Below are 13430 nucleotides of genomic sequence, written 5' to 3'. Positions count from 1 at the left end.
AGAATAGCCTTGATTTTTTTTAAATGTGGTTTTTCCATAAAATTTAATCATTTTATCAGACACATAAATTTTCTCCTAAGAGATGTGTTCTTAGCTTCTCTATGTGTAGCAGGAATCTGAGCATCATTCTGGACTCTTCCTTCTCCCACTCACCAATCCAGTTATTCACGGTGTCCTGTCCATTCTACTTCTCTGTTTCTGTTGACACAAGCTTAGCTTAAGGCCTGATCATTTTAGGTGATTACAATACACTTTTTAAGAAATATATTTTAAAAATTATTTCTGAGTTCTTAATGCATGCACACACTATAAAATTCAATATGTATAATAGTGAACACATAAAAAGTAAGTCTCTCTCATACCTTTATCCCCTCGCCACCTAGTTCTCCTTTACAAAAGCAACCGTAGTTCTGATCTCTCGCACATGCCTCCAGAGATATTGTATTCATGCACAAGCATAGAGATTTATATTTTTTCACAAACGATGGCATGCTGTTCTGCACCTTGCTTTCACATCTTCCAGTACATGTTGGAGAAAATTCTAAATCAACGTAAAGAAGCGTGCCTCATTCTTTTTTAAGAGATGCATAGAATTCAATTATATGTATATTACCATAATTTATGCAATCAGTTCTCTATTGATGGAAATTCACATGGTTTTCAATCTTTTGCTATTATAAGTTGATGCAGCAGTAAAGATCTTCGTACTGACATCATTTTGCACATGTGCCAGAATATACTTGGGATAAATTCCTAGAAGTAGAATTGTTGGATCGAAGGAAATGCGTATTTTTACTTTTGATATTTTTGTATTTTTACTTATTGCCAAGTTACAAAACACTTTTACAATATTTACAAAAAATGTTTACAAAATATTTTTGATACCTTTTTTTACTTATTGCCAAATTACTGTTTGTAGAGGTTATACCAATGTCTACCCTCACTGAAAAAAGTGAGACCCTGTTTCTCCAAATCCTCAACAATACAGTAGGTTATACAATCATTTGGATAGAATAGTATCTCAATATAGCTTTAATTTACATTATTCTTATTTTGAGCGAGGTTGAACTTCTTTTTGTGTTTAACATGTGTATCTTAATATGTATTATTTAGATGCATTTTCTATGAACAGACTTTTGTATCTTTTGTCCATTTTTCTGTTTTGAGTTTTCTTGTTTCTTATTGAACTGGAGGAGCTTGTAGCAGACAGCCTCTAAGATATTCCAGGTGACCCTCACCTCCTGGTATTTACATCCTTTCATAGTCCACTCCCACATTGTTCCACAGTTGGGCTGAGTGACCAATAGGAAATGGCAGAAGTAATGGTATATCATTTTTAAGATTAGCTTGTAAAAGACATCTGGCTTCTCTCTTGGTGACTCTCTCTCTCCAATTGGGTGCTTTGGGGGAAACCAGCTGCCATGTTAGCCAGCTGCAGACAGAGAAGGCCAGGTGGTGAGGAACTGAAGCCTCCAGCAAGTGGCCAGTGAGGAATTGAGGTTTCCTGGTGAGAGTCACATGAATGACCTCTGAAGTGGGTCCTCCAGCCCCATTTGAGCCTTCAGATGAGACAGCAGCCCCAGCCAACATCTGACTGCAATCTCACAAGAGACTCTCAGCCAGAACCACCCAGTTAAGCTGCTCCCAATGCCTGACCCTAAGAAACTGAGGGATAACAAATGTTTGTTGTTCTAAGCTGCCAAATTTGAGGGTAATTTGTTATTCATCAATCAATAATAATAAAGAGCTCTAAATGTATTAAGAAACTAAGTCCTTTTTCCAGAATTTGAACTTCTTTACGAGAGTTTCAAATACTTCTCCCTATTTGTTGAATGTCTATTGGTCTTCTTTACTATTTCTTTCTTTTTCTTTTCTTTCTTTCTTGCCTTGCCATGCAGAATTTTCAGTTTTTACATAGTGAAACTTACCAATTTAGGGGATTACTTTTATACTTAGAAATGATGAAAAAGAGACTTTTAGACAACATTCCAAATTTTATCTTCCTCTGTTTCCAATAAAAAGGGGCTAGGCCATTTGAACTAACTCTCCTGCTAAAATCAACTAAAAATAATGAACAAAATAATTTTCTAATCTCCTTAAACTTATCAAAGAAACGACAACAAGGAATTACCAGACCAAGATCTAAGAGACTCCAAGAACCCATAAAGGCAAGAAAAGTAACCAAAGCTTTCTGCTTTGAGGACTTATGCTGGGGGACATGTGTTACTGTTTTAAAGACCTCACAGAGTAAGAGGGGCAGAAGTCAGAGCTCAGGGTCCACCAGGATGAAAGGTTACTATTAGACACTTCCTCCTATGTTGACCTAGAATCCCAAAAAGAGAACCTTCAGGGTAAAGATTAACCAGAAGTGAAACTACCTGTCCCTGTACCCTCAAAAAACAGCCCCAAGATAGCCCCAATAGATAGCACCTATTGAATGCTGAATAGAGCAAAGGAGAGAAAAAAACACAGGTCATCTGTCCCTGAGTAGTTCCATCCAGAGCCCAGCCCTCTGAGAAATGATAGCCTAAATCCGACACCCAGGAGTAGTTCAGAAAACTTCAAGCCATGACTTTAATTTGAACTAATTACAGAGAGGAAGTTCCTCTAAATGTCTGGCTCAGGTAAATGCAAAAATGTTTCGAGAAGGGCTTCTTCACCCAGGTCACGGGAATCACCAAAAATCACATCTCACGGACAATGAGCAGTGCAAAATCAGTGGTAGCCAAACCACAAGAAAATAAGTTATAATGAGGAAGAAACAACACCAGAAAAACACTGTATAAACAGACCCTGAAAGACTTCAGGTCCTGAGACAATCAGAGGCAAATTATAAAATAGTTATGTTTAAAGAAATAAGATTAAAAATATCTGTTGTAAACAGGAACTTGGGAAAAAAGTGATTTGAAAAAGAACCAAATAGAACATCTAGAAATAAGAAATACAAAAATGTAAATTAAAAACTTAATAGATGGGTTTGAGAGCAGAGGTTTGAGAATGAAGCTAGAGAGAACTAGAAGACAGATCAAAAGAAATTATCCCAACTGTAGCATGGAGAGACAAAAATAAGGGGGTAGTTAGGAGAAATGGAAGACTGAAGGAGGTCTATCGTGTATAGAACCCAAAGAGTTATATAAAAAACCAACTACCAGAACTAATTAGTGAATTTATCAATGTTAGCAGATACAAGGTCAATATACAAAAACATATTATCTTGCTATATATTAATAGCAAACATTTGACAAATGAGATTTTCTAAACTACTATTTACAATAGCATAAAAACATAAAATATTTAATGTGTTTTTATTAAGGTAGAATTTATATACAGTGAAATGCACACATATTATGTGTTCAGTTTGATGAGTTCTGACAAATGCATACACGTGTGTATCCTATTCCATATCTCCTTCCCCCACTGAGATAGAAAACATTTTCATCACTCCAGAAGGCTCCCTCATGCCCCTTGCCTGTCAATACCTGTTCCACCTCCAAACCCTAGGTGACCACTTTTGTATTCCTTTCGCCATAGATTAGCTTTGCCTATTGTAGAATTTCATATGAATTCTATCATATAGGATGTACTCTTTTGTGTCTGGCTTCTTTCCCTCAGCCTGGGCATGATGTTTTTAAGGTTCTCCATGTCTTTGCATCCATGTTTCATCATTTTTATTGCTTTAGTATGTATGGATAGATCACAATCTGTTTATTCATTTTCCTACTGTTAGACATTTGGGTCAATTTCAGTTTGAGCCATTATAAATAAAGTGCCACGAATAGTCCTAGACAAGTACTTTTGTGGACATAGTAGAACCCATTCCTCTTTTCTCTTGGGGAAATGCTTAGAAGTGGAACTGCTGGGTCAAAATGCACACACCACACTGCACTGGAATTATCCACATAAATGGCTGCCCCATTGGACTGTAAGTTCTTTGAAAGTGGGACCAGGTTTGGTTCATTGGCTCTTCTTGGATGCCTTGTACAGTAAAGGGCACACAGGAGGCATTCACCATGTATTTCTTAAGCCAATATATTGAGGAGAAAACATAAAAAACACAAAATATATAATCAGACAATATATCTTCCATCCAGCTTGTCTTGGTTACACCATGGTACTATTTCAAGGATATGAACACCTTATTAAAAAATCTTTTTGACAATTTTATAAAATAAATCCCATGAAAAAGGAGCAAGGAGTTTTGAGCCTCTAGTGATAACTATTTTTAAATGGCTAATATTTATCAAAACTTAACAACACCAAACAGTTTACAATGACTATCACAAATCTATTCCTTGTGCTCCAAAAAGTCAGTGAAAGGAGCGAAGGTTTATAGAACTTAAATGTGCATTAGAATAAATATAGAACTTTAACACGTACCACATTGATGCTTAATGTCATACAACTAAAAATTGATGGACCTGCAATGAATATGAAGGAGGAATTCAATTTATTATTTTAATAAGTGTTACTTTTAATTACTTTTAAAAAAGCAGTTTCAGTCCAAGTTTTTCTATACAAAAAAATGAAAAGATAATAAAACCTGCATCACCTATGTACTATAGGGATCAAATGAGATAATTTATTTAATAATAATTCATTCTACAAGCAGAAAAGCATGATAAAAGGGTAAGATCTCACCCTCACTGTCATCATGATCATCATCATTATGTGGCCACTTGCTAATTGTGTGTCCTTAGGTATATTATTGTTAACATGTAGAAAGGGGATAGTGATACCTACCATCTTGTTGTGATAATTAGAAGATAGAATGTACATGAAGCCCAGTGGAGTAGCTGGTAGGAATAAATGTTCAGTACAGAGATGTTGCTGCTGCTGCTGTCTTTGGCTTGTTCACACCATGGTTCTTTTCATTCCTGGCCAGCCTATCCGTCACACCCTGGAAAGTGGCAGGGCTCCGAATCAGTCTTTATGATTCTCCCTTTCTCAGCCATACTAAAGCTTTGGCCAAACCAACCAACCAGAATGTCCCTTAGAGAAGTGCCTGGTGTTGGTCACATCAGGTTCCAGCAGTAAGTCAAAGTTTTTGCAAACATCAGTTTCCCTCGTTCTCTCACAGAACCTTTCAAGGCTGTAGTTTAAACATTGCATCTCCGACTTTTCGCTCATGTGAATAAAGTGAATCGCATTATGAATTGGCAATCAATTTTTCTAAACATGAAGTGCCTCACTTATAGCTATATTCACTTTTATGTCAACCAGAGATATAATTTAAATGTTTTTTTTTTAAAGATTGGCACCTGAACTAACTGTTGCCAATCTTTCTTTTTTTTTTTTTAATTGCTTTTTCTCCCCAAATCCCCCCAGTACACAGTTGTATATTTTAGTTGTAGGTCTTTCTAGCTGTGGCAAGTGGAACGCTGCCTCATCATGGCCTGACGAGCTGTGCCATGTCCACACCCAAGATCCGAATTGGTGAAAGCCTGGGCTGATCAAGCGGAGCAGGAGAACTGAACCACTCGGCCACAGGGTCGGCCCCCTAATTTAAACTTTTTTAAAGCTTTCTTTTGTTATCTTTTGAGTCTTGAAACACAGGAATGATATTATCCTTAACTGAAAACATCATTTTCATAGGAAATTTGAAGTTACAAGGCCTCACTAAATCACAGGCCGTGTTCATAAGTGCAAACAGAAGGGACAGAGGCACAGCTCTTCTGGCCTCCTATCAACCCAAAATGGTGGATTGCAGGTTGATTCTGCTGCACACGACCTTCATTCCCAGCCAAGCCTATGCCTGTGAAGGAAAGTGACTACATAGATGCCCTGGTATGCCAAACACCGCAAGCCTCTGGCCTCTGCCTTCTCCTATGCTGAGGGATGTACCACTAATGTCAAGTCAACTTAAGGAAGCACAGGGCAATAGGATCTTCCAGAACAGATATGGCCCTGCCCATAGCCAGGCCTGGGGCAGCCTGATCCTCTCTAGGTGGCACCCACCCCACTCTAGATGCCAGCTTTCTGTCCTTGTTCTGCTTCGCCTACAGCAGTAGCTTTTACCACCAATGCGCTCAGCCTTTCCCATCATCACTTGGCCACCGGCTTTCTGTTGTGCTCTCCTTTTCTGTTCTAAGTGTTACGGGTAAACTGCTACCTGAGGTTGCTATATTTATTCACTTTTACAGCTTTCTCTATTGAGGTCATGTTGGCAGCTTTTTCTCTATTTAGGAACTCAAATGAAGTCTTCAGTTTGTTATGCTGGGGAAGCTAATCAGCAACGCACCACGACAGCCCGACTCCCCTTCCTCCTACCACCTTCTTTGCGCTGTAAAGAGATCCCTTATTCTCTGACTGCTTCCAGGCCCCTGTTGGCCTTCTGCTTCACCAGAGTTCTCTTGCCAGGGATCAGAGGCAGAAACCTCATTTCCCCTTGCTGAAGTCTGGATGCAAATGTGGTAAATAGAGAAACTCATAGTTATCATCTTTTCCTTTAAAATGCAAAGGCCTTTCTGCATAAAAGGTCCCCAGAGTCTCACTGGCCATATGTAAATTGACCCAATGCCCTGGGTTTAGATAATCAAAACAGATGGATCTGCTCTCAGATGCTCTCAAACTTTTTATAGCCTCAAAACCCCAACATGTAAATCTAAGAGCATAGTTGCAAGGACTGAGTGTGGTTAGCTGCCCAAACTCCACCCCTTTTTCCCACCTAAACCCCAAGGCCCCTGAGATGGCTCAGATGAATGCAGTGGTTTTTGCGTTGTTGTTGTTTTTTTAAAAAGACCTGTTCTTTGCAATCATTTATTTTCAAAGAAGATCCTCTCATTTCATTTATTTCCTGTTGTCTCAGTGGCAGGAATGCAGAGAGTCGTTGAAGATGTGCACAGACTTCTGGTTCATTGCAGGTGAAGATTTGAATCCTAGATGAGACTTTGAACCAACCAGAAGACATGTTCCCGAGACTCAAACCCATTCTGAAGAACAGTCAAGGGAATATTTTCTCTGGATGCCCTCACAGCAGCAGACGCCGGTTTTCTAAATGGTTTAAGACTGGCAGACATTGCTCCATAGGACCTTTGAGTTCAACTGAAGGCAAGCCCTTTAAACTTAAACAAGCCCTTCCAGCTCCCAGGAAATGACCACTTTCTGGGTCCCTAAGTGTTCCCACTCAGTTTTTTAATAATGGTCTCTTCATTTTCACACAGACTTACATATTATTTCCATTTACTTGTTGGCATAAACATACACTTATTTATTGAAATATTAGCTTGCAGAATGACACCAAGAATTATAACAGCTCATAGAGGGCCTAAGGTCATACATAGGAGCCTGAAGAACAGTGAAAGCAGAGAAACAATTAAAATGCTATGTTACATTTGTAGTATTTGTCACAGTTTACAAGGCATTTTTACACGTATGATCTATAATAATCCAAGTTCTTGGTGGCAAATAACAGAAGCTATTTCTGGCTAATTGCAGCAGAAATAAATCTATTGAAAGGACAATGGGTAGTTCACAGAATTTACATGAACGCCAAAGCAGGGAGAACAATCAGGACCTAAGAAGACTTGCTTCCTTGTGACACAACCAAATTCATGCCACAGTCACATATGGTCTGAAAGCTGTGCCAGGCTCTGCCATCACTGGGCATCTGCCACCACTGCCGCTGTCCTCTCGGATTGCCCTCTCATAGTCCCTAAGGCTTTGTGTCCCTCCCTCCAGATTCAAAGTTCCAGGTGGGCACATCTGATTGGCCACACCTGTGCTCTAGCTGTTGGGGAGGTGAATGAGAGGAGAGAATAGCCACTCCCCTCACCCCTCACCTCTTCATGTACAGAACTGAGTCACTGCATTAGTTTCTCTTACTAGGTAATAAATTGCCACAGACTCAGCAGTTTAAAATGACACAAATTTATTATCTTACAGTTTCTGTGGGCCTGAATCCCAGCACAGCCTTGATTACAAAGCTGTCATCAAGTTGTTGGCTGGGCTGTATTCTCATCTAGAGGCTCAACTGGGGAAGAATCTCTTTTCAAGCTCCCTCACATGGTGGCAGAATTTTTCCTTTGCAGCCACGTGTCTGAGACCCCTGCTTTTTTGGTAGCTATCAACTTGGAACAATTCTCAGCTCCTGGAAGCCACATGCAAGTGCTTGCCATGTCCACGGGCTCACCTCTCCATAGGCAGTTTACAGCATGACTATTGGCTTCTTCAGAGCCAGCAGGAGTATCTCTACAGCTTCATATCTTCCCTTAGGAAGGCTCCAGTTCCTCGTTTAAGGGTTCACCTGATTAGGTCAGACCCACCCAGGATAATCTCCCTTTTGACTAACTCATAGTCAACTGACTAATAACTTATTCTTAGGAGTGAAATCCTATCATATTCACAAGGGTCTCACCCACGCTCAAAGGGAGGAAATTAAATGGAGTATGTATACCAAGGGATGGGGATCTTGGGGCCCATCTTACCAGTGAATGACAAGTACCTCCCACTTTAACTCATTGGTGTAGCAGATCAGATATACATTTTCCAGCTTTACAGAGGAAAAAATAAGACTCCGAGAAGTCAAGCGATTTGGTTGTAGCCACAGAGTTAAGAAGAGGCTGAGTTGGAACCCAACATCAGAATTTTTGACAGTGCTCTTTCCAATGGTAAATGGAAATAAATAGTAGCAAATATAAACATTCATTATGATGTTTACTGATGCTACAGGTTCTGACGGCAATAAGAAAAGAAGAGTAAAGATGGGAAATTATGACTAATGATCCCAGGGCCTGCTACTGGAGTCTGCCTTGAGCTACAGGAAACAATGCCAACAAAGAATGTGAGCTGGCTATTTGATGGTAGAGAGAATGACATGCACCTGTGACATGATTGCTATTTATAAAAGAAGCAACTCAGAGAGTGTTTTAAAGATGAATACGCAAGGGAGCAGAGGTCTCCCAAAGAGACCAAACAGGAGCTAGAGAGATGGCCACCAAGGCCCTGCAGTTTTCTCTAGCTCTCTGCGCTCCTGTGTGGCGCTTGCTTCCTGTTCTCCCCTTCACAGTTCAGAGACCATCCTGCCTTCCAAGGAACCTTCCCTTCGGCAGGGTTATGAAGAGAACTTGAACTTATGTCAAGCTAACCATATTATTTTCTTCATCATCATCCTGGAAGGTTCCCAAAGAAGCTTTTGAAAGGCAGGATATAGAAAGATAAAAGGGCTGAGGGTCTCAGCATTATGGCTTGACAGTCTACAAGCAACAAACTTTTGTTGTCTAAGAATATATAAGTAAAAGCTAAACAGGCCTCTGAACCCATGTCTGTGCATGAAAAACATAAGGGTATAGTAGAGAGAGCAGCATTTAAAAAAATATATTCAAATGTGTCTGAAGCCATAATGGTGTGTTTAACCTCTTCTATTCACATGTATGGCACCTGTAAGAAGTAACAATAAAGTTACTGGAAAAATTTTGTGCCAGTCCTGCCCCTGCCACTGTCTAGCCATGTGGCCTAGGAGACATAATTTAGCCTGTCCAGGCCTCAATTTTCTCATCTGTAAAAATAAGAAGTTAGAAAACTTGATTTTTAAATGGTCTTCCAACTTTAAAATTTAGTAATTCTTCAATAGGCTAGATAATGCGCAATAGTCAATATTAAGGCAAGACCAGCCTCCTCTCTCATCTTTAGATGGAAGGAGGGTTAGTTCATATTAATCACAGGCAACCATGAACTTGATTGTACTTTGCATTATATTCAACTAAAAGCATTATCTAGTTCTTTTGCTGCCTGTGGGACTACTTACCCTAGCTGTATCTCTGTCCTTGTTAGTGCCTTCAAGTCGATTCTGACTCTAGTGACCCTGTGTACGGCAGAGCAGGGCCCTCCTCAGTCTCTTTACACCATCCTCTCACCTTCCAGTGCTGTATCAGCCAATGCTTTGCTGCTATTCATCGGGTTTTCATGGCCAATTTTTTCAGAAATTGCCAGGTTCTTCTTCCCAGTCTGGAAGCTCCACTGAAACCCGTCCACCCTGCTGGTACATAGCTTTCAGCAACACAGCAACACTCAGCCACCACAGTGTGACAACTGACAGACAGGTGGTGTGGTTCCCCGGCCGGGAAACAAACCAGGGCCACGGTGGTGAGAGGGCTGAGTCTTAACCTCTAGACCACCAGGGCTGGCTAGCCATATATCTAGCTATCTAGAATCATGCACACACACCCACACACATCAGAAATACAAAGACAGTACAGCGACCAGGTTAACAGAGAGGAGTAGCTGAGTTAGCAGAGGCCTATGGAAGAACAGAAGAATAGAAGAAACACTAGACCCACGCAAGCTTTCGAAAATCGACATTATCCACATGCATCACAATTAATTATAACAATCATCTCCTTGTACAACAAACACACTGCTTGACCCTATGCTCATGTTTTATTCATTTATTTTTTAGCATGTCTTTTCTACTTTATTTTCTCCCTTAGCCTGTTAATTAACGGCAGTGAAAGATAAGAGAGGTCCTCATCACATGGTCTTTTTGGCCTGTCCTTGCTACCTACTATTTTAAAGCACTCTCAACACTTCAAAAACAGCAGTACGTTTTGGCATGACCCACAAGATAACCAGTTCTCCTCTTTTAACCCCTTGCTTTCAATTTTTATTGCAGAAGAGAAAGGCACAGGCGTGCTAGACCAGAGCCAGCCCTGTCTGAAACACAAGTGGAATATCTGGGACAAATGCCCACTTTAGTTTTCTAATCTATGTAGGAAGAATGCATATTCTTGCTATGACCTTCTTAAAAGCCAACTGTATTCTCTTCCACAGAGATATGGAATTGCATTTTTTGAGGAAAAGGTAAAAAGACTGCATTTTGTTGCCATTTCTGCTCCACATATTCCTGTAGCCAACACAGATTGAACATTCCTATAAAGCCTTTATCATCAAGGGAACTTCCTCGTTTGACACATGGTACCTCAACTTTGTCATCCACAATTCAACTTCAGTGACTCCCTACTTGTCCACTACCTTAACTATTCTCCTACAGTCAGAAATTACCTACAAATTGCCTTACTCAGTGAGCATGGTGCTTTCACTACTCAACCCATCAGAGGTCAAGTTATTGTTAAGTGCTCCCTCTTTTGTGAAAATCTCTCCTCCTTTGGCTTTTGTGCCTTCTCTCCTTATTCCCTCTTACCAGTGTGATCACCCCTTTTCTGTCTTCTTTGGGACTTTCCTCCTCTCCCTGCCCCTAAATGTCAGTGTTCTTCAGAGCTCTGTCCCAGAACCCTTTGCTCTTCTCATTCTACACACTTTTCAGGATGATTTCATCCAAATTCGTAGCTTCACTCACCACTCCCTTAATAACTACTTCTAAATCTTCCTCCAGCAAAGATCTCCCTTCTGGAGTCCAGATTTATGTGTTCAAATCCCTACTAGAAATCACCATGAAGATGTTCCCCAGACACCTCACACTCAACTGGGCTGTCTTAGCGTGCTCAGGCTGCCATAACAAAATAGCACAGACTGGGTGCTTAAACAACAGAAATTTATTTCTCCCAGTTTTGGAGGCTTGGAAGTCCAAGATCGAGGCTTCAGCCAATTCGGTTCCTAATGAGGGCCCTCTTCCTGGCTGGCAGACAGCACCTTCTCACTATGTGCTAATATGGCCTTTACTCAGTGTGTGCACTTGGAGAGAGAAAGATTTCTTTGTCTTCCTGTTCTATTAAGAGCACTGTCTTCATCATAGAGTACCATCCTCATGACCTCATCTAACCCTAATCACCTCCCAAAGACCCCATCTCTGAACACCATCACTTAGGGCTTCAACATATAAATTTGGGGGAGGGGCACAAATATTCAGTTCATAACCTGGGCCCAAACCAAATGCCTATCTTTCCCTCCCAAATCTGCTCCACCTCGTCTCAGTGGAGGACAGTACCACCTACACAGTTGCCTAACTAGTAACTGGGAGGTCACCTTCTAGGTCCTCTGTATCTGTTTTCTTATCTGTAAAATAAGAATATTGATAGTATCTACTTCACAAAAACTGAGATCAAATGAGTTAATACATACAAAACGCTAATAAAATGCAGGACACAAAGTAAGTTGTACTATTGCCTATTAAATTTTTTCTTAAATTTCTTCTTTTTACTAACCCCACAAAAATGCTCTAGATCCTACCTACCATAATATCGTTGGAGCTGCCTCCTTTCCCCACCCTGGCCTACTCTACTGCCTTGGCTTTGGGCAGTTCACTTCACACATAAAATACTGGAATTGCCCCCTAGCTAGTGTTTCTGCATTCTCTCAGCTATCTGTCTAATCTTTGCCACGCATAGCGAAGAGAGTAATCTTTTCAAACTGTGGTTATCATCGCATTTCTCTGGTCAAAAGTTTTTATTGACTCCTTGTGCTTTCAGACAAGTTCCAATTCCTCAGCATTACCTAAAATGCTCATCATGGGATAGCCCCTGCTTAACTCTCCAGTTAAGCAGCCCTTGCTATAACTCTCCTGTTATAGAGCCTGTTGGGAGAAGCAGTCCGCCACGGGTGCTGAGTGTCCCTGCATATTCTTGCTGAGTATGCCAGACTGCAAGACTCATCCATCTTCTGACAATGAGCCGTTCCTGTAACTAGTCACATAGGCATCTAAGTAGGTCAAAGTGACCACAGCATGGTTACTGTGCAACGGCTCGCTCTCTTGAAGAGGGAGACTGGAGAGCTTGCTTAAAAGGTGCTGTGCCCTTGGCTCTGGATTTCTCAGCTGCAAAACAAGCTCACTGAATGTATATCCATCTGAGTCCTTCATATCATCCATGTGGGATTTGGGGAAAAGGGCCATGGATGCAAATATGCTGATACTCATGCTGCTTGCTATACCATTAATATTAAAGCACTTTGTCTCTGGTCCGGGAGGTTCGTATCATCTGCTAGCATCCATGAAACTGTGCTAAGCTAACTTGTTAGCTTGCAAGTAGGAGAAGATACCATACCTGTCACGGTCTTTGACAGCCCCATCTCCTCCTTTCTCTTGTTCTATCTCTCATCCTACGCTCCAGTTGTACTGAACTGTTTCCTGCCCCTGTGCCTTAAAAGATACTGATCCCTCTTCTCTAAATCTTATTCCCTCTGTTTTCAACCAGCTAAAAGTACTGTCTCCTCCAGGAGGCTTTCCAAACTTTTAGTATGATTTTGATGCCCTTCGTCTCCTCTCCCATAGCACCCTCTGTACATCTCAGTCAGAGCTCTTGCCACAGTGACTGTGGCTTATTTCACTCACACCGCTTCTCCACTGGACAGAAGGCATCTTGAAGGTAGGGCATTTGTTTTATTTGTCTTTGTAGGCCTTGTGTCTAGAGGCTTCATCCAGCAACACTTGGTACATACGTGTTCAATAAATGTGACACGATTAAATGAATGACTAGACCCTAATAGGTTTGACTCATTCTGAAGGATGAGCTTGGAAATAAATTATCCTTTATCTTTCCCTT

The 13430-nt window shown here is 40.7% G+C and overlaps 1 long non-coding RNA gene across 2 annotated transcripts in view; it reads right to left on the bottom strand.

Annotated features, from left to right (window-relative positions):
• The window catches only part of LOC138919354 (uncharacterized), a 68670-nt gene extending 58639 nt beyond the window's left edge, over window positions 1-10031 (bottom strand). For both annotated transcript variants that reach the window (XR_011429505.1, XR_011429507.1), the window contains exon 1: window positions 9743-10031. This is a non-coding gene — a long non-coding RNA (uncharacterized lncRNA). The remainder of the gene's footprint in view (window positions 1-9742) is intronic.
• Window positions 10032-13430: the final 3399 nt, after the last annotated feature.

The sequence above is a fragment of the Equus caballus genome, chromosome 20 (genome assembly GCF_041296265.1).
Source record: "Equus caballus isolate H_3958 breed thoroughbred chromosome 20, TB-T2T, whole genome shotgun sequence".
Lineage (NCBI taxonomy): Eukaryota > Metazoa > Chordata > Mammalia > Perissodactyla > Equidae > Equus > Equus caballus.
The sequence above is the reverse complement of the archived record's forward strand: the minus strand, read 5'-3'. Positions and strand labels throughout refer to the sequence as shown.